This window comes from Piliocolobus tephrosceles, chromosome 21, assembly GCF_002776525.5.
Source record: "Piliocolobus tephrosceles isolate RC106 chromosome 21, ASM277652v3, whole genome shotgun sequence".
Taxonomy (NCBI): domain Eukaryota; kingdom Metazoa; phylum Chordata; class Mammalia; order Primates; family Cercopithecidae; genus Piliocolobus; species Piliocolobus tephrosceles.
In genome coordinates, this window is record NC_045454.1 from 4,800,748 (window position 1) to 4,820,836 (window position 20,089).

At 46.5% G+C, this 20,089-nt stretch overlaps 1 protein-coding gene across 6 annotated transcripts in view; it reads right to left on the reverse strand.

The window, feature by feature from the left end:
* Positions 1–20,089, reverse strand: part of ZNF331 (zinc finger protein 331) — a 58,800-nt gene that overhangs the window by 21,476 nt on the left and 17,235 nt on the right. The window contains exons 1-3 of one of the 6 annotated variants that reach the window (XM_023197600.2): positions 19,485–19,694; positions 18,590–18,656; positions 1,147–1,213 (exon numbers count right to left, since the gene is read on the reverse strand). The gene's annotated coding sequence lies outside the window, so the exon portion shown is untranslated. The other 5 variants (XM_023197601.2, XM_023197602.2, XM_026448797.1 and 2 more) reach the window with 5 other exon arrangements.

A 20,089-nucleotide genomic window follows, 5' to 3' on the forward strand; every position in this document is an offset into this window, starting at 1 on the left:
TATCCTTTAAAATATCCTTTGTAATAAACTGGTATATATGTTTCCGTGAATTATGAGTCAATCAAATACATTAAGAGAAGCCAAAGAGTATAAGAACCCCTGTAATCCCAGCACTTTGGGAGGCCGAGATGGGCAGATCACGAGGTCAGGAGATCAAGACCATCCTGGCTAACACAGTGAAACCCGGTCTCTACTAAAAATACAAAAAACTAGCCGGGCGAGGTGGCGGGCGCCTGTAGTCCCAGCTACTTGGGAGGCTGAGGCAGGAGAATGGCGTGAACCCGGGAGGCGGAGCTTGCAGTGAGCTGAGATCCGGCCACTGCACTCCAGCCTGGGCGACAGAGCGAGACTCCGTCTCAACAACAACAACAACAACAACAAAAAAAAAAAAAAAAAAAAAAAGAACCCCAACCTGCGGAGGGTTAGCAAGATGTCCCAGAGGCCTGGTCTTGTGGCTAGTGGGGCAGAGTGGGACAGTCTTGCTCACAACCTGTGGAATCTGATGCCATATCCAGGTAGACGGTGTCAGAATTGAACTGCAGGACACCAACTGATGTCCACTACAACAGCTTGCTTCTCCCCACACATTTAGTCACAAAGCTTTTTTTGGAGACAATGTCTTGCTCTGTCACCCAGGCTGGAGTGTGGTGGCGTGATCTCAGCTCATCACAGGTTCACAGCCTCCCAGGTTGAAGTGATTCTCCTGCCTCAGCCTCCTGAGGAGCTGGGATTACAGGCATGCACCACCAGATCCAGCTAATTTTTGTATTTTACAAAATTGGTTCACTTTATGGAAGGCCCTCAGGTTAAGGATAACAGTTCTAGACCATTTGAGGCTGTGGTTCATTTTGTGAACTTGCAAACACCCATCTCAGTTACCTTCATATATACATTGCTCCTGATGTACCGACATCCAGACTCAGCACATAACAGCAGCACTCACTGCGCACTCACACTCCGGGGTGCGGGTCTATGGTTTTACACATGTTAATGCATTTCACCCTCCTCACAAGCCTATCTTCAGAAGGCTCAAAAAGCTAACAGGCAGAAACAGGACTCAAATCTTGGTCATCTACATTTAATGTTTGGTCTTAAGTCTTACAAACACATATCATTTAATTTAAAAAAAAAAAAAGGGATACTCACCTGACCCTTTAAGATGTTTAACGATTGCTCTTCCTCCTCGGGGGTGCTTTTCCTGAAGGATGCTGGCCTGGGGGAAACAGAACCAGAAGGGTAACACCTGCCATATCTAATAAAACCAAAGAGAAATACAAGGCCCCGAGATGGAGTTTCTGGAAGATTCCTGAAGAGCAAGCTGAGGTGATTGAGATGATGAAGCGTGGAGCTGCCCCTCCCCGTCTCCCACATCAGGCACGTGTCCCTCTACAGGAGGAATTCTACTCCCGAGGCCACCGTCTCCTGTCACTCATGAGGCCTGCCTGGAGAGCACTTCTGGCTCTGAAAGCGTCACCTCATGGCTGTTTCTGCCTTGGTGGTGGTGAATTTCCCGGCGGGACTCGGGCGCTCACGTCCCTCCGCGGCCCTTGTTCTCAGGCAAGTACCACTTGGTTAGGAGGTGAAGCAGCAGAGACGCTGGAGCCACAGGTTGCGCTGTCACACACACCTGCGTCACCCAGAAGGCCCGATCACCCATCCCAGCACAAGCCTGCACGGACGGCTCAGCCTCACCACAGCTCACGCTGTCCTGAGACACATCTGCGCCCCTCATACCTACTAACGCCCAGCACGGCCACGCTGTGGGCCCCGCCACCCCACACAGTGCAAAGGTGTATCCGTGGGCCACGGAGACCCGTCCTGACCGCCGCCCCACACAACCCCCAGAGTGCACCTCACAGAGTCCCCGGGACGCACCGCCGAGGATCACGGGTGTGGGCTCCGTCGATTCCAGCCTCTGGAGCACCCCCGGTCACCAGTTATGGGGCGAGCCCGGCTGTGTCACCCCACACTCTCCAGCAAGTGCGTCACCGTCAGAAGCTCAGTGCCCGCCTCCCCTCGGAGCCATGGGCGCCAATCTCACCTGCGCGGACTGGCGGAGACACAGCGGTTGCGTCACCAGTGCAGAAGCGCACCCAGCGAGGCCCCCATCGCCCCCAATGACGCTCGCGTGCACCCGTGTCACAGTTACGGGGACAGGGCCGCCGCGTCAGCCTCGTACTCCCACGCAAGTCATACACTCGGTCCCGCCACCCATGGAGGCCAGCGCGCATGCGCACCCTGGACCCGGGAGAGGCCTCGAGCACCCAGCTGCGAGAGCGCGCAAGCAGCGGCAGAGCCCGACACGCATGTGCGTGCACACAGATCCCGACACGCATGTACACCCAGACCCCGATACGACACACATGTGTGCGTGCACACAGACTTCCCCAACGCATGTGTGGCCAGACCTTGACACGCATGTGCAACCAGACCCCGACACACATGTGCGCGTGCACAGACGCTGACACATGAACACACTGACACGCGTGCGCGCACCCTTCCTACTCCTTCCTTCCTTGGCCTCTCCCGAAGCCGCGGGCGCACTCGGCGGTCCCCCTACCCCAGTGCCTGGCATGTACCCCTGGGTTCCTCCCAGGAAGCGAATGCCCTACTCAGGCTCAAACACACAGGGGCTTCCGGAAGGGATGAGAGGCTTGAGGAGGACGCCGGACCATGTCTGGGGAAACCAGAGCCCCAAGCCCCGTGTCCCAGCATGCAGCGTCTTAAGTTCCTGGGGCCTCTGGGAAACGTAGTCCGGGACGGTCCCAAGCAGGGGCCTCAGGGCGCGTTCCAGGCAGGCAGCCCCACACTGAGTCCATCTTGTTCCCTGCAGACGCCCCTTCCCGACTGGGAGAGGGGCTGTGTCACCCCAGCTGGGACCCCGTCTGGCCTCTGAGCGGGGTGATGCCGGGCGAGCCATGGCTGTCCTCCGAAGGGTATCCTCTCCTAGGCCCCTCTGGAGCGTCACCTGGAATTCTCTGCAGGCCACCGGCCAGCACAGGCTGCCCGAGCTGCTTTTCGGTGTCCCTTGTTTGCTGGATTGTAAACAATGTGCAGGCAGCAGTTATGCCCTGTTAGTCACGCTCTCATTCCAAGTACTAATGCCACAGGGTCTACAGGATGTTGCAGGTACTTAACCACAGTCTCATTTTGACTCAAAATCCCACTTTTTAGAATTTATCCCAAGGAAACAGCTAGAGTAGTACACACATGTATGCCCAATATGTTTGGAGATTATCTTGTGTGTGGAAGTTTTTCTTTGAAATTGATACAACCGTAGAGTCTTAGGTAGTTGTTCACATAATACTGAGAAAGCCTATGTAACTTTCACCTGGTTACCCCATTTGGTGATTGCAGTATACAGTATAACATCACTGCTAGGACATTCACATCATCCACTGATGTTATGCAAATTTCAAGACAATAATATATATATATATTTTTTTGAGATGGAGTTTCGCTCTTGTTGCCCAGGTCAGGATTACAGGCATGAGCCACTGCACCCAGACAAGACAGTAATTTTTAAAAATGAAAATCTTGCAGAAGATAGAGGAAAACATCACAATAGAGTACAGAATAAATTAGTCTGCTATATAATGGCATAAAATACATTTACTAATAGTGATACTGATTCATGTAAATTTAAAGAATGTATCATTAATTACTGAGAGGAAGGTAGGTTTGAAAGGGTATGTATAATTTGGGAGGAGATATTTTGGTGAAACTAAGAACACAGGCTCTATAGTATAAAACTTTCAGAATGTGAATCTGAGCTCTAACAGTTATTAACTGCTGGTTTCCTCACTAATAAAATTGGGATAATAATACTGTAAGGTATGACTGTCTCAAGTATTAATTATCAGAATATCTAATACATACAGTAATATGTAAAGATTTTTTAAGTTTGTGGTTACTATTGATGATCAGTAACATTACACTGATCCTGAATCCAGTTTTAAAAAAGAAACTCACCTGCTGTTTTTAATTTTTTTTGAAACAGGGTCTCGCTTTGTCACCCAGGCTGGAGAGCAGCGGCACAATCTCAACCACACTGCAATCTCTGCCTGCTAGGCTCAAGTCATCCTTTCACCTTAGCCTCCCAAGAGCTGGGATTACAGGCGCATGCCATCACATCTGGCTAGTTTTTGTAATTTTTTTCTTTTCTTTTTTTTTGTAGAGACAGGGTCTCGCTATGCTGCCCAGGCTGGCCTTGAACTCCTGAGCTCAAGCAATCTGCCTCCTTGGCCTCCCAAAGTGCTGGGATTACAAACAAAAGCCACTGCACCTGGCCTGCTGTTTTTTCCTTATACTAAAATATGTACTTGTCAAACCAGCTGTCAATATAGTGAATGCTAACCAAAAAGAACTTTCAGAGCCTGATGTTAAGAACGAAATTTGTTTTGTTTAAGCACATTAGGTGAAAAGATTCTAGGACACATAAGGAGGAAATGTTCCCTCTCACAAGCAAGCAGGGGAAAAGAGAGATGATTCTGCATCAAAAATTGTGCTCAACTAATATGATCTTAGAAGATGCCAAATTGGGAACATTAGCAAGAGGATGAATCATGTGTTCTATGTGTTACAGGACATTCACGCAAACCATTTTAATTGCCATCGTACTCAGTTTCACTTATCTTGGATTTGCTATTTGTCTAGTGGGTATTTTTTACTTGTACATATAATCATGGAAATGTTACTTGTACAAGCATATTTGTAAGGCAACAGGCATCAGTGATTACTGTCATGGTCTTTGAAAGAACCATTAAAATCATAGAAAATTTAATTCTGAAAGGCTGTGGAGCCATTTGTTCCAGAACCAGAATTGTTCCAGAACCCCCCTGGATATCAAAATCCTTGAATGCTTAAGACCCTTATACAAAGTGGTGTAGTATCTGCACACAACCTATCCACATCCTCTTGTGCATTTTAGATCATCTCTAGATTCTTTATAAATCTAATGCTAATAATTTTCATACTGTATTGTTTAGAATAATGAGAAGAAAAGTCTGTGCATGTTCAATACAGATGTTTGCATCTGTAAAATAGGATGGAAACATCCTATTTTTTTTTACCAAGGATATTTTTGACCTGTGGTTGAATCCACAGATGCAGAACTCATTCCAAGGGTGCACTATATTTTTTGATAATTTGTTGCCATGCGATTAGTTTCAGATGATGTGTCTCTAATCCTACAAGGTGTAAACATATGAGAGGTTTTCCAAAACAAGACAAAGATCACTGGCACGCCCCTCCCGTCCCCACATGCTCGCAGGTCTAATGTGACCCGTGGCTGGGCTGGATGCTTTTTATAAACCACCACTTGGAAAGTCTTTGATTCATTTACTTTATCAATTAGAAGGACTTAATGTTCCAGAAACAAAAGCACATACATGTTTAGATGGGAAGTGGAGGACTATAAACATATATACCAAAATATGATTAACAGTAATTATCTCTAGATGGAATTATGGGTAATTAATTCTGAGATTCTTCTTTATGAACTCCTTAAAGGACTGAATTTTTTTGCAGTTGGCCTGCATTAATCCCATTACAAGAAATGAAAGTTAAGGGAGTCCTAATTTTTCAAAATGATTGGCCGGGCACGGTGGCTCAAGCCTGTAATCCCAGCACTTTGGGAGGCTGAGATGGGTGGATCATGAGGTCACGAGTTAGAGACCAGCCTGACTAACATAGTGAAACCCCATCTCTACTAAAAGACAATAATTAGCCAGGCATAGTGGTGCACGCTACTCCGGAGGCTGAGGTAGGAGAAGCGCTTGAACCCAGGAGGCAGAGGTTGGGCCGAGATTGCACCACTGCACTCCAGGCTGGGCGACAGAGCAAGAATCTGTCTCAAAAAAAGAAAAAAAAAAAAAAAAAGATTAACGGCCAGGCATGGTGGCTCATGCCTGTAATCCCAGCACTTTGGGAGGCCGAGGTGGGCAGATCACTTGAGGTCAGGAGTTTGAGACCAGCATGGCCAACATGGCAAAACCCCATCTCTACTAAAAATACAAAAATTAGCCGGGCTTGGTGGCGGAAGCCTGTAATCCCAGCTACTCGGGAGGCTGAGACAGGAGAATCGCTTGAACGTGGGAGTCGAAGGTTGCAGTGAGTCAAGATCAGGCCACTGCACTCCAGCATGGGTGACAGAGCGAGACTCCATCTCAAAAAAAAAAGACAAAATAGACTTTAAATCAAAAATTGTAAAGAGAGGCAAAGAATGTCATTATATAATAAAATCACTCCATCAGTCAAGATGATATATTAATTATAGATATGTATACATCCAGCATTGGAGCTCTTAAATACATAAAGCAAACATTAAGAAATCTCAAGGGAGGGTTAGATTTTAATACAGTGATAGAAGAGGACTTCAAATCCTACTTTCAACAAAGGAAAGATCATTCAGACAGAAAATCAACACGGCAACACTGGACTTGAATTACACTTTAGACCAAATGCGCCTAATGGTTGTATTCTGCACCATCTCTCTAACAGCAGCAGCAGGTACATTCTTCTCAAGCACACATGAAACATTCTCCAGGACAGATCATGCTAGGTCATGATACAAATATTAAGAAATTTACAATGACTGAAATCATATGAATGATCTTTTCCAACCACAAGGGCATAAAGCTAGAAATCAACAATGGGAGAAATTTAGGTAAATTTAAAAATATGTGGATATTAAGCAACGTGATGCTAAACAACCCATGGGCCAGGGGAGAAACTGTAAAAATATTTTCAGACAAACGTAAATGTAAACACAACATTCTCAAATCTTAAAGAATGCAAGAGAGGCAGTTCTAAGCCGGAAGTTTATAGCAATAAATACTTATATCACGAAAGAAGGAAGATCTCAAACAAACATTTCAAGGAACCAGAAAATGAACAAATGGAGTCCAAAGATAGGAAGGAAGGAAATAATAAAGATTAGAGCAAAAAAATAAGTAAAATACAGACTGGAAAACAATATGAAAAGATTTTTAAGTTTTTTTTTTTTTTTTTTTTTGAGACAGAGTTCCCACTGTTCCCATAGACAGAATTTCTAATGTTAGAATCATTAGGCTTTTAAGAATTGCGTAAGATGTTTCTCAGGTCCCAAATTCCAGCAAAATAGCTGATGCCAAGCAGTCTGAAGACATCCACAGAGCAAAAGAATCAGCATGAGAATAGTTTCTTCATCTTCCTTTCTCATGATTGCACCCTGCACTCTTCAACCAGTGATTTCCACACTTTAAAACCCTTAAAAACCCTAGCTCCAAACTCCTTGGGGAGACAGATTTCATTTTCATTCCACCTCCTTATTCTGCAGCCTGACAGTAAACCTTCTTTCTTTGCTGCAACCTGCCGTATAGACATGCCGTGCTCACGGGGCAACAGACCTATTACGTTTATAACATTGGCATGGAAACACACAATGGAAGAATAGAGCCCAGAAACAAATCCAAACTCATGGTCAAATGATCTTTGACAAAGGTGCCAAAATCACACAACGGGGAAAGGACGATCTCTTAAATACATGGTGTTGGGAAACTGGATATTTGCAGGCAGAAGAATGCAACTGGACCCTTCTTTTACTTCATATAGTAAAATGAGGCCAGGCGTGGTGGCTCACACGAGGTCAGGAGTTTAAGACCAGCCTGGCCAACATGGGGAAACTCCGTCTCTACTAAAAATACAAAAATTAGCCAGGTGTGGTGGCAGCAGCCTGCAGTCTCAGCTACTCAGGAGGCTGAGGGAGGAGAATCACTTGAATCTGGGAGGCGGAGGTTGCAGTGAGCCGAGATTGTGCCACACCCAGCTTGGGTGACAGAGTGAGACTTAGTCTCAAAAAAAGAAAAAAGAAAAAAAGAAAAATTAAGTCAAAATGGATTAAAGACATAAAAGTATGACCAGAAGCTGTAAAACTACTGGGAGAATACATAAGGAAAATTCTCCTTCACATCACCCTTGGCAAGGAGTTTTTGGCTCTTACACCAGAAGATCATCCTACAAAAGCAAAAATAAGTAAATGGGACTACGTCAAACTAAAAATTTCCCACACAGCAAAGGAAACAATAAAATGAAAAGGCAGCCTACAGACTGGGAGAGACTATTTGCAAACCATATATCTGATAAGGGGTTAATATCTAAAATAGGGCTGGGCATGGTGGCTCACACCTGGAATCCCAGAATTCTGGAAGGCCGAGGTGGGAGGATCGCTTAAGCCCAGGAGTTTAAGATCAGCTTGGGCAACATGGTGAGACCCCATATCTACAAAAAATTGAAAAATTAGCTGGGCACGGGCCGGGCGTGGTGGCTCACACCTGTAATCCCAGGACTTTGGGAGGCAGAGGCGAGCAGATCACGAGGTCAGGAGATCGAGATCATCCTGGCTAACACAGTGAAACTCCATCTCTACTAAAAATACGAAAAAAAAAAAAATAAGCTGGGTGTGGTGGCACGTGCCTGTAGTCCCAGCTACTCAGAGGCTAAGGCAGGAGAATCACTTGAACCTAGGAGGCGGAGGTTGCAGTGAGCCGAGATCGCGCCACTGCACTCCAGCCTGGGTGACAGAGGGAGACTCCATCTCAAAAAAAAAGTAGAAAAGAAAAGAAAAATTAGTGGGGCATGATGGCACGTGCCTGCAGTCCCAGCTACTCGGGAGGCTGAGGTAGGATTACTTGGGTCCAGGAGGTAGAAGCTGCAGTGAGCTGTGACCACTGCACTCTAGCCTGGATGACAGAGCAAGACCCTGTCTAGAAAACAAACAAACAAACAAACAAAAACGACAAAACATAGAACTCAAACCACTCAACAGCAAAAAACCAAATAACGCTGATAATAAATGGGCAGAAAACTTGAACAGCCATTTCTTGATAGAACACATACAAATTGCTATAAGTCTGTGAAAAATTGCTCAAGATCACTACTATTATTCAGGGCCACACAAAGTTAAACCACGAGATATCACCTCATACATGTAAGAATGGCTTTTATTTATTTATTTATTTATTTATTTTTTGAGACGGAGTCTCGCTCTGTCGCCCAGGCTGGAGTGCAGTGGCCAGATCTCAGCTCACTGCAAGCTCCGCCTCCCGGGTTCATGCCATTCTCCTGCCTCAGCCTCCCGAGTAGCTGGGACTACAGGCGCCCGCCATCTCGCCCGGCTAGTTTTTTGTATTTTTTAGTAGAGACGGGGTTTCACCGCGTTAGCCAGGATGGTCTCGATCTCCTGACCTCGTGATCCGCCCGTCTCGGCCTCCCAAAGTGCTGGGATTACAGGCTTGAGCCACCGCGCCCAGCCCCAAGAATGGCTTTTATTAAAAAACAAACAAACAAAAATATGTTGGCGAGGCTGTGAGGAAAAGAGGATCCTTGTACACTGTTGGTCAGAATGTAAATTAGTATAGCCATTAGGGAAAACACTATGGAGATGCCTCAAAAAACTAAAACTATCAGATGACACAGCAATCCCACTCTGGGTATATATCCAAAGAAAATGAAATTAGTATGTCATGGCGATACCTGTGCTCCCATGTTCACTGCAGTAGCATTATTCACAGTAGTCAAGATAAGGAATCAACCTACATACTTACCAGGAATGAATAAAGAAAGTGTGGTAAAGATAACACAATGCAATGCTATCCAGCTTTTACAAAGAAGGAAATCCTGTTATTGTGACAACATGGATAAATTTGGAGGGCATTGTACTCAGTGAAATAAGCTAGACACAGACAATCCTGCATGATGTCATTTACATGTGGAGTGTAAAAACAAAATCAAACTCACAGAAGAAGAGGGGTGGTTGTCAGGGGCTGGGAGGGTGATGGGGAATGAGAAGATTAAAGGAGTGGGAATAATTTCTGGAGATTTATTGTCTAGCATGGTGACTCAGTATAATGAGTAATATTGTGTACTTTAAATATGCCAAGAGAGTAGATTTAAATGTTCTCATTGCAAATACGATTATCAGTGAGTTGAGGGATATGTTAATCAGCTTGATTTAATCCGCAGTGTATACACAGATCAAAGCCTCTGTAGACCATAAACATACATAAACTGTCACTGAAGACATCTGCCAACCTCTGCAACTCATACTCAACATTCAACCATATGGTTTCTCACAGTTCACACAAAGGGGGAACTGAAAAAAACACGGAAGCTGTCCGCCCAAAGAAGTCCAAGTCAATAGAACAAACTTCGATTTACTGCATATTGAAAAACATCCCTGCCTTTGGTGACACAGAAATTTGCTCAAACCCCACTCTTAAAAGTCTTACAAAACTGACAACTTTGCCAGGTACAGACTAAACAAGCTAACTGTCTCTTTTCTTGTGCTCTAAAAATCAGTCCCATGGAAAAGACCAAAGATATCTGTTCGACTCCACCTAAAAACGAATCCCTTCCTTACCCAAGCACGCCGTAAAATAGAGCGCTAAGATGAACCTCTAGGAGGGATTTTTCTGTACCATCAGATCTTAGAAAACCAGAGCACACAGCAGGACGTCAACAATTTGACAAATGGGTTTGTGAATACTCAAAGTAGAGGGCTGGTCAACCAGGGGTATGGGGAGGAATATACCTGCCTGGTTCTTGCCACACCTCCTGGGAAGGAATTACTGGGATACACTGCTATTAGGGAGGATATCTGGGGCCATAAAAAGTAAAGAGTCCTAAGTCATATAAACACAAATCATTTAATGAACAAAAAAGGCACCTCATGTGGAGAGTTGACTTGAAGACATATATTAGGTCAGTGCAAACGTAACTGACGTTAAAGGTAATGGCAAAAACCCCAATTACTTTTGCACCAACCTAAATAATAATTTTTTTCCCCTCAGGATGCTGTTTCTGCAGGATGCCAGCCTAGGGGAAAGGAAGAACGAGACCCTAGGGTCTTTCTGGAGCTCAGGCTGCATTAACAAATACCCTCCAGGGCACGCCTGCCCCCAGGCCATGGCCGAAACCAATCCGAACTGAGAGGACACTGGCATTTGTGAGTTTCAGAGTTCTTGGGGACTAACCTGTATTTACCGGATTCTAGAACACGTGGTTCTCCCAACACCGACCTACCAAGTTAGTCACCTCTCCCTCCACAAGGATTCCCACTCCCGAGGCTTCCTGTTACTGCAACACAGGAGCCTGTACGGAGAACACGTCTGGCTTGAACACTGTTATCTATGGCGATGGCTGTGCCCTTTGTGTTGGTTCAGTTAATGACGGGGTCCTGGCTCTCATGTCCCACCGGGGGCCGCTGCTCTCAGGCAGGTAACACACGGTTGGAAGGTGAAGGCAGAGGACGCCCAGAGACAATGGAAATACAAGTGGCAGACTGTGAGTCAGTGACTGGTCTAGGACTGTGGCTGGGTGATCGGGAGCGTGGCCCACTGTGTCCATGAGTGGATGTGACAGGGACTGTGTCACCCCATCTGGGACGCCGTCTAATCTCTGGTGGGGTGATGCCAGGCGAGCCATGGCTGTCCTCAGAAGGGTATCTATCCTCTCCTAGGCCCTCTGGAGCGTCACCTGGAATTCTCTGCAGGCCGCCAGCCAGCACAGGCTGCCCGAGCTGCTTTTCGGTGTCCCTTGCTTGCTGGATTGTAAACAATGTGCAGGCAGCAGTTATGCCCTGTTAGTCACGCACTCATTCCAAGTACTAACGTCACAGGGTGTGGTATAGTGCGGGCCCTTCACAAACATCTAATTTTGACTCAAAATTCCACATTTGGAATTTATGGGTCCAGGAGGAGGAAACGGTTAGAAAGACAAGAAAACAGAAGTACACAAATGTACGTGACAGAGTGATCAAGAAAAATGTTTTTCTAGGAAAGTCATTTCTTTTTCTAAAAAACTGAGATAACTGTAGATTCACATGTAGTTGTAAATAATAATAGAGACAGATCTGGTATGCCCTTAACCTGACTTACACCAGTAGTGATAGCTTATAAAACTATAGCACAGGCCGGGCACGGTGACTTATACCTGTAATCCCAGCACTTTGGGAGGCCAAGGCAGGCAGATTACAAATTCAAGACCAGCCTGGCCAACTTGGTGAAACCCCGTCTCTATTAAAAGTACAAAAATTAGCTGGCCATGGTGGTGGGAGCCTGTAATCCCAGCTACTCAGGAGGCTGAGGCAGGAGAACTGCTTGAACCCAGGAGGTGGAGGTTGCAGTGAGCCAAGATTGCGCCACTGCACTCCCGCCTGGGTGACAGAGAGAGACTCCGTCTCAAAAAACAAAACGAAAAAAACAAACAAGAAAAAAACAAAACTACAGTACAGTATCACAGCCAGGATACTGACATAGACTCCATCCTTGATTTTATCTATGATTTCCAGAGACTATTGTTTCAACAATGAAAAAATAGAAATATCTCACAGTATAGATTAAATTATGGTCTGCTATATGATGGCAAGGAATACTAATAATATTGACTTTTTTTTTTTTTTTTTTGAGACGGAGCTCTATTGCCCAGGCTGGAGTGCAGTGGCGCGATCTCGGTTCACCGCAAGCTCTGCCTCCCGGGCTCACACATTCTCCTACTTCAGCCTCCTGAGTAGCTACAGGGGTAGTGGGACTACAGGCGCCCACTACCTCGCCCCGCTGATGTTTTGTATTTTTAGTAGAGACAGGGTTTCACAGGTTTAACTGCAGGCTGTTAGCCAGGATGGTCTCGATCTCCTGACCTAGTAATCCACCCACCTTGGCCTCCCAAAGTGCTGGGATTACAGGCATAAGCCACCACGCCCGGCCTAATAATATTGATTCTTATTGAGATTTTTTTTTTTTTTTGAGACAGAGTCTCATTCCGATGCCAAGCTGGAGTGCAGTGGTGCGATCTTGGCTCACTGAAACCTCCGCCTCCCGGGTTCACGTGATTCTCCTGCCTCAGCCTCCCAAGTAGCTGGGACTACAGGCGCGCGTCACCACGTCCAGCTAATTTTTGTATTTTTAGTGCAGATGGGGTTTCACCATGGTGGCCAGGACGGTCTCGATCTCCTGACCTTGTGATCTGCCTGCCTTGACCTCCCAAAGTGCTGGAATTACAGCTGTGAACCACCGCACTCGGCTTATTGAGAAAATTTTTATGATGAATTACCAAGTGAAGAAGGTAGATTAAGAAGGTGTGTATAATTTGGGCAGAGACGTTTTGGTGAAATTAAGAATACAGGTTGTGTGGTCTGACTTTTGAGATGTGAATCTGAACTCTGGCAGTTAGCCTCATAGTGTCTGTTTCAACACTGATAAAATGGAATAAAAATACTACAGGGCATGATTGTTACAACCGGCAAATAAGATAATCTATGTGAAACACTCAATAATATGTAACATTTGTGCAACAGAAGTTACCTGTTATTATTGAAGACCAACTCACATCAGCCAATCTCCCTTTTTTTTCTTTTAAAAAAAGTTTCTTTTTATAATTTTTATTTAAAAAAAATTCATAATAGAGGCTGGGCGTGGTGGCTCATGCCTGTAATCCCAGCGCTTTGGGAGGCCAAGGTAGGCGGATCACGAGGTCAGGAGTTCGAGACCAGCCTGACCAATGTGGTGAAACCCCGTCTCTACTAAAGATACAAAAAACTAGCTGGGCATGGTGGTACGTGCCTGTAATCCCAGCTACTAGGGAGGTTGAGGCAGGACGATTGCTTGAACTGGGAGGTGGAGGTTCAGTGAGCCGAGATCGCGCCATTACACTCCAGCCTGGGAGACAGGGTGAGACTCCATCTAAAAAAAATAAAAAAACTCATAATAGAGACAGGGTCTTGCCATGCTGCCCAGTCTTGAACTTCTGGGCTCAAGCGACCCTCCTGCCTCACAGCTCCCAAAGTGCTTTGGATTACAGGTGTGAGCCACCATGCCTGTCCCCTTCTTTTTCCTAATGGTAAAATGTGCCGCCGGGCGTGGTGGCTCACGCCTGTAATCCCAGCACTTTCAGAGGCTGAAGCAGGTGGATTACCTGAGGTCGGGAGTTCAAGACCAGCCTGATCAACATGGAAAAACCCTGTCTCTACTAAAAATACAAAATTAGCTGGGTATGGTGGCACTTGCCTGTAATCTCAGCTACTTAAGAGGCTGAGGCAGGAGAATCGCTTGAACCCGGGAGGCGGAGGTTGCGGTGAGCCGCGATTGCGCCATTGCACTCCAGCCTGGGCAACAAGAGCGAAAGTTCATCTCAAAAAAAAAACCAAAAGTGCCTTCCCTGAACCCGCTGTCTGCGTAATCAATATTAACCAAAAATAACATTCAGAGTCTGATGTTAAGAATGAAATTCATTTCGTTTAACAAAACGAATACATTAGCAAAAGAGATTCTAAGAAATATAAAGAAGAAATGTTCCACCAGCAGCTGTGGGACAGAGACATTGTTCTGCATAGAAAACATCTAATTTAACGACTCTAATCTGAGAAGATGCCAATTTGAGAACATTAGCAAGAGGCTGAATCTTGTGTTCCACCAGATAAGGGAGATACATATGAGATACTGTCATCTAATTCTTTTTCTATCTTGGAAATGTTACTTATACAGCCCATATTTGTTACTTGTACAAATAATCTTGCTAATGTTACATGGAAAAGTCCGTATCTGCAAGGCACCCAGTGATTAGTGTTCATCAGTGATTACTGTGATGTCCTGGGAAAGGAACATTAACATTCTGTAATCTAATTCTAAAAGGCTGTCTTTGTTGAACAGTTGTTGCCATAGGTTACATTCAGGTGATGTATTTCTAATCCTATAAGGTAGAAATATGTGAGATATTTCAAAGCAAGGCAAAGATCACCAGCATAGCCCTTCCCCTCCCAACACACTCACGGGTGTGCTGAGATTCATGGCTGGGTTGGATTCCTTTTATAAATGAAGATGTGGAGTCTTTGACTCACTTATGATTAATTAGCAAGATTCCATACTCCAAAAACAAAACACACACATGCTTAGAGGCAAAGGAGAGGACTAGAAACATAAATACCATTTCAAATGTTTTTTTTCTTGTTTCTTTTTTTTTTTTTTGAGACAGACAGTCTCCCTTTGTCACCCAGGCTAGAGTGCAGTGGCATGATCACGGTTCACTGCAGCCTGGAACCCCTAAGCTCAAGTGATCCTCCCACCTCCGCCTTCTGAGTAGCTGAAACTATAGGTATGCACCACCATGCCTGGCTAATTCTTTTCAATCTTTTATTTTAGTAGAGATGGAGTCTCACTGTTGCCCAGGCTGGTCTCAAACTCCTGACCTCAAGTGATCATTCCGCTTTGGCCTCCCAAAGTGCTGGCCATTTAACATGTTAATCAGTGATTATCTCTGGAGGGTACAATTACAGGTAATTTGGAGATTCTTCTTTCAGGGCTCCTTAGGGACTTTTTTTTTTTTTTTTTTTTTTTTTGCCTCCAGCAGGCCTGCATTAATCCTATTATAAGAAATATAACAAGATAGGAGCAGGGTACAGTGGCTTGTGCCTGTAATCCCAGGGACTTGAGAGGCCGAGGTGGGAAGATCACTTTAGTCCCAGAGATTGAGGCTGCTGTGAACTATTATCAACCCCCCACACTTCAGCATGGGCAACAGAACACAACCTTGTCTATAAAGAAAAAACAAAACAAAAAACACATAAAAAAAGAAATACAGGCCAGGTGCGGTGGCTCACGCCTGTAATCCCAGCATTTTGGGAGGCCAAGGCAGATCACCTGAGGTCGGGAGCTCGCGACCAGCCTGACCAACATGGAGAAACTCTGTCTCTACTAAAAATACAAAATTAGCTGGGCGTGGTGGTGCATGCCTGTAATCCCAGCTACTCGGGAGGCTGAGGCAGGAGAATTGCTTGAACCCAGGAGGCAGAGGTTACAGTGAGCCGAGATCATGCCACTGCACTCCAGCCTGGGCAGAGCGAAACTCCATCTCAAAACAAAAAAAAAAAAAAAAAAAAAAGAACATGATTATGATTATACCACATTAAAAAAAAAAGGACTATAGTTATGGGGGAGCTAGTACATTGTTGTCATGAAGGAAACTCTGAATGGATTGGCCTATGAGAGGCAAAATCACTGCCTCTCCAATATGTCAACATGGTAATGCTGCCACCTACGATTATATTACCTTACATGGCAAAGGGGAATTAAGGTTGCAGATGGACTAAAATGGCTAATGGGCTGACACTAAGATGGTGAAGATTATCCTGAGTTACCTCGGTGGGCCTAATGTAATCACCACGGTCCTCAACGTTAGAAGAGGGTCAGATGAACAAAAAGAAGTAGGGTCAGAGTAATGTGATGGAAAATGGACTTGACCTGTCTTTGCAGCTTTGATGATGGAAGAAGGGGTCATGAGCCAAGGAGTGTGGGCAGCGTCTAGAAGCCAGCAAAAGCAAGGACACAAAACACCTCCTACAGGGCGGGCTTGGTAGTGGCTCGTGCCTGTAATCCCAGCACTTTGGCAGGCTGGGGTGGGCTAATTAATCACCTGAGGTCAGGAGTTCGAGACCAGCCTGATCAACATGGAGAAACCCCGTTTCTATTAAAAATACAAAAATTAGCTGCGGATAGTGGCGCGTACCTGTAATCCCAGCTACTCGGGAGGCTGAGGTGGGAGTGAGCCACCTCCCACTTGAATCTGGGAGGTTGAGGTTGCAGTGAGCCAAGATTGTGCCACTGTGCTCCAGCATGGGCGACAGAGCAAGACTCCATCTCAATTAAAAAAAAAAAAAAAAAGACCATCTCCAAGAGCCTCCAAGCACAAACACCTCCTAGAGCCCTGCCAACATCTTGGTTTTGACCCAGTGAGACCCACTTCAGACTTCTGACCTCTAGGAGAGCAAGATAATATATTTGTGTTGTATTAATAAATCTGTGGTAATTTGTTAAAGCAGGAAAAATAAACTGATACAAGGCTTAGTATTGAAAAAAGTGTCCCTGAAACAGGCACAACCTTCCTGTTCTAAAACACGTTTTCGCTTGGTTTCAGTAATACAATCAGACCCTCAACACAATAATGTAGCTAAATTGCCTCTGTAGGCATCTTAATTAACTGAGTATTTTGTCCCCTCTCCACCAAATTCTTACATTAAAATCCTATCCCTCAATGCGATACTATTAGGAGGTGGGGCCTCTGGGAGGTGATTAGGTCATGAGGGTGGAACCCTCAGGAATGGAATTGGTGCCCTATGAAAAAGACCCCAGAGAGCTCGCATCTCTTTCCTCCATGAGAGGACACAGCAAGATGGTGGCAGTCTCCAACCTGGAAGAGGGCCCTCAACAGAACTTGACCATGCTGGCACACTCTTCTCAGACTTCTAGCCTCCAGAACTGTGAGCAATAAATGCTTGTTTCAGCCACCAGTCTATGGTACTGTGTTATAGCAGCTGAAACAGACTAACGTAAGAATAAATTAAGGAGCGTGTGCAAAACACAAGAGACTATGGTACAAACATGTGCTCAATAAATGTGGCCAGGCTCCTCTCTTCTGAAGGAATCATGAATAATCCTAAATAATATATTAAAATGTCATGTTGGATAAGGTATTTACAAAAATCTTATTCAATGGAATTTCTAGGCAATCGAAGGATTTCCTTCATTTACTGTTGTTAATAACTATTAGTAGTGTTTAATATTATGTCTGGTGCATTTTTCTTTCTTATGGCTATAACTAAAGTTACTTCTTTGTAGCTGCAAAGTATTCCATGAAATGAATGTGGTGTAATTACTACCATTTCCACCATCCTGAACAATAATTGTGGTCAAGGTACACAGTCTTCAATTCTCGACCAATGGGTCTAAATGTCTTTGGGGCATGTACACCCTTCTTTTTTTTTTTTTTTTTTTTTTTTGAGACGGAGTCTCGTTGTGTCACCTGGGCTGGAGTGCAGTGACCGGATCTCAGCTTACTGCAAGCTCTGCATCCCAGGTATACGCCATTCTCCTGCCTCAGCCTCCCGAGTAGCTGGGACTACAGGCGCCAGCCACCTCGCCCGGCTAGCTTTTTGTATTTTTTAGTAGAGACGGGGTTTCACCGTGTTAGCCAGGATGGTCTCGAACTCCTGACCTCGTGATCCGCCCGCCTCGGCCTCCCAAAGTGCTGGGATTACAGGCTTGAGCCACCGCGCCCGGCCATGTACACCCTTCTTAATGCCATGAAATTACAGAGTATCTCCTTAGGGTGGTGGTGGTGGGGGACCAATACACTAACACTGATAAACACATATAGTAAATATATACACAACGTCCCTTGGAAAGTTGTCAGGGGAGTTAAAGGAAGGCCCTCAGGTTAAGGATAACAGTTCTAGGTCATTTGAGGCTGTGGTTCATTTTGTGGACTTGCAAACACCCATCTCAGTTACCTTCATATATACATTGCTCCTGATGTACCGACATCCAGACTCAGCACATAACAGCAGCACTCACTGCGCACTCACACTCCGGGGAGCGGGTCTATGGTTTTACACATGTTAATGCATTTCACCCTCCTCACAAGCCTATCTTCAGAAGGCTCAAAAAGCTAACAGGCAGAAACAGGACTCAAATCTTGGTCATCTACATTTAATGTTTGGTCTTAAGTCTTACAAACACATATCACTTAATCAAAAAAAAAAAAAAAAAAAAAGGATACTCACCTGACCCTTTAAGATGTTTAACGATTCGTCTTCCTCCTCGGGGATGCTTTTCCTGAAGGATGCTGGCCTGGGGGAAACAGAACCAGAAGGGTAACACCTGCCATATCTAATAAAACCAAAGAGAAATACAAGGCCCCGAGATGGAGTTTCTGGAAGATTCCTGAAGAGCAAGCTGAGGTGATTGAGATGATGAAGCGTGGAGCTGCCCCTCCCCGTCTCCCACATCAGGCACGTGTCCCTCTACAGGAGGAATTCTACTCCCGAGGCCACCGTCTCCTGTCACTCATGAGGCCTGCCTGGAGAGCACTTCTGGCTCTGAAAGCGTCACCTCATGGCTGTTTCTGCCTTGGTGGTGGTGAATTTCCCGGCGGGACTCGGGCGCTCACGTCCCTCCGCGGCCCTTGTTCTCAGGCAAGTACCACTTGGTTAGGAGGTGAAGCAGCAGAGACGCTGGAGCCACAGGTTGCGCTGTCACACACACCTGCGTCACCCAGAAGGCCCGATCACCCATCCCAGCACAAGCCTGCACGGACGGCTCAGCCTCACCACAGCTCACGCTGTCCTGAGACACATCTGCGCCCCTCATACCTACTAACGCCCAGCACGGCCACGCTGTGGGCCCCGCCACCCCACACAGTGCAAAGGTGTATCCGTGGGCCACGGAGACCCGTCCTGACCGCCGCCCCACACAACCCCCAGAGTGCACCTCACAGAGTCCCCGGGACGCACCGCCAAGGTTCACAGGTGTGGGCTCCGTCGATTCCAGCCTCTGGAGCACCCCCAGTCACCAGTTATGGGGCGAGCCCGGCTGTGTCACCCCACACTCTCCAGCAAGTGCGTCACCGTCAGAAGCTCAGTGCCCGCCTCCCCTCGGAGCCACGAGCGCCGATCTCACCTGTGCGGACTGGCGGCGATGCAGCGGCTGCGTCACTGGTGCAAACACGCACCCAGCACGCCCCCCATCGCCCCCAATGACGCTCGCGTGCACCTGTGTCACAGTTACGGGGACAAGGCCGCGCGTCAGCCTCGTACTCCCACGCAAGTACGTCATACGCTGGGTCCCACCGCCCAGGGAGGCCAGCGCGCATGCGCACCCCGGACCCAGGCGGGGCCTCGCGCTTTGAGCTGCCGGAGCGCGCAAGCGGCAGCAGAGCCGGACGCGCATGTGCGCACAGACCCCTACACGTATGTGAGCGACGACAGACCCCCCCCATACATAGTGTGTTCAGCCGTTGAGGTGCCTGTGTGGGCACACAGACCCTGACAGGCGTGTGCGCACGCACAGACGCCGACACGCATGTGTGCATGGAGCCCGACACGCATGTGCAGGCACAACAGAGCCCGACACACATGTGCGCGTGCACAGACTCCGACACGCGGGCACACTGGGACGTGTGTGTGCACCCCTCCCATCTCTTTCCCTCCTCCGCCTCTCCCAAAGCAGCAGACGCACCCAGTGGTCCCCCAACCCTGGCGTCTCGGGAGGGGGTGAGGCTAGAT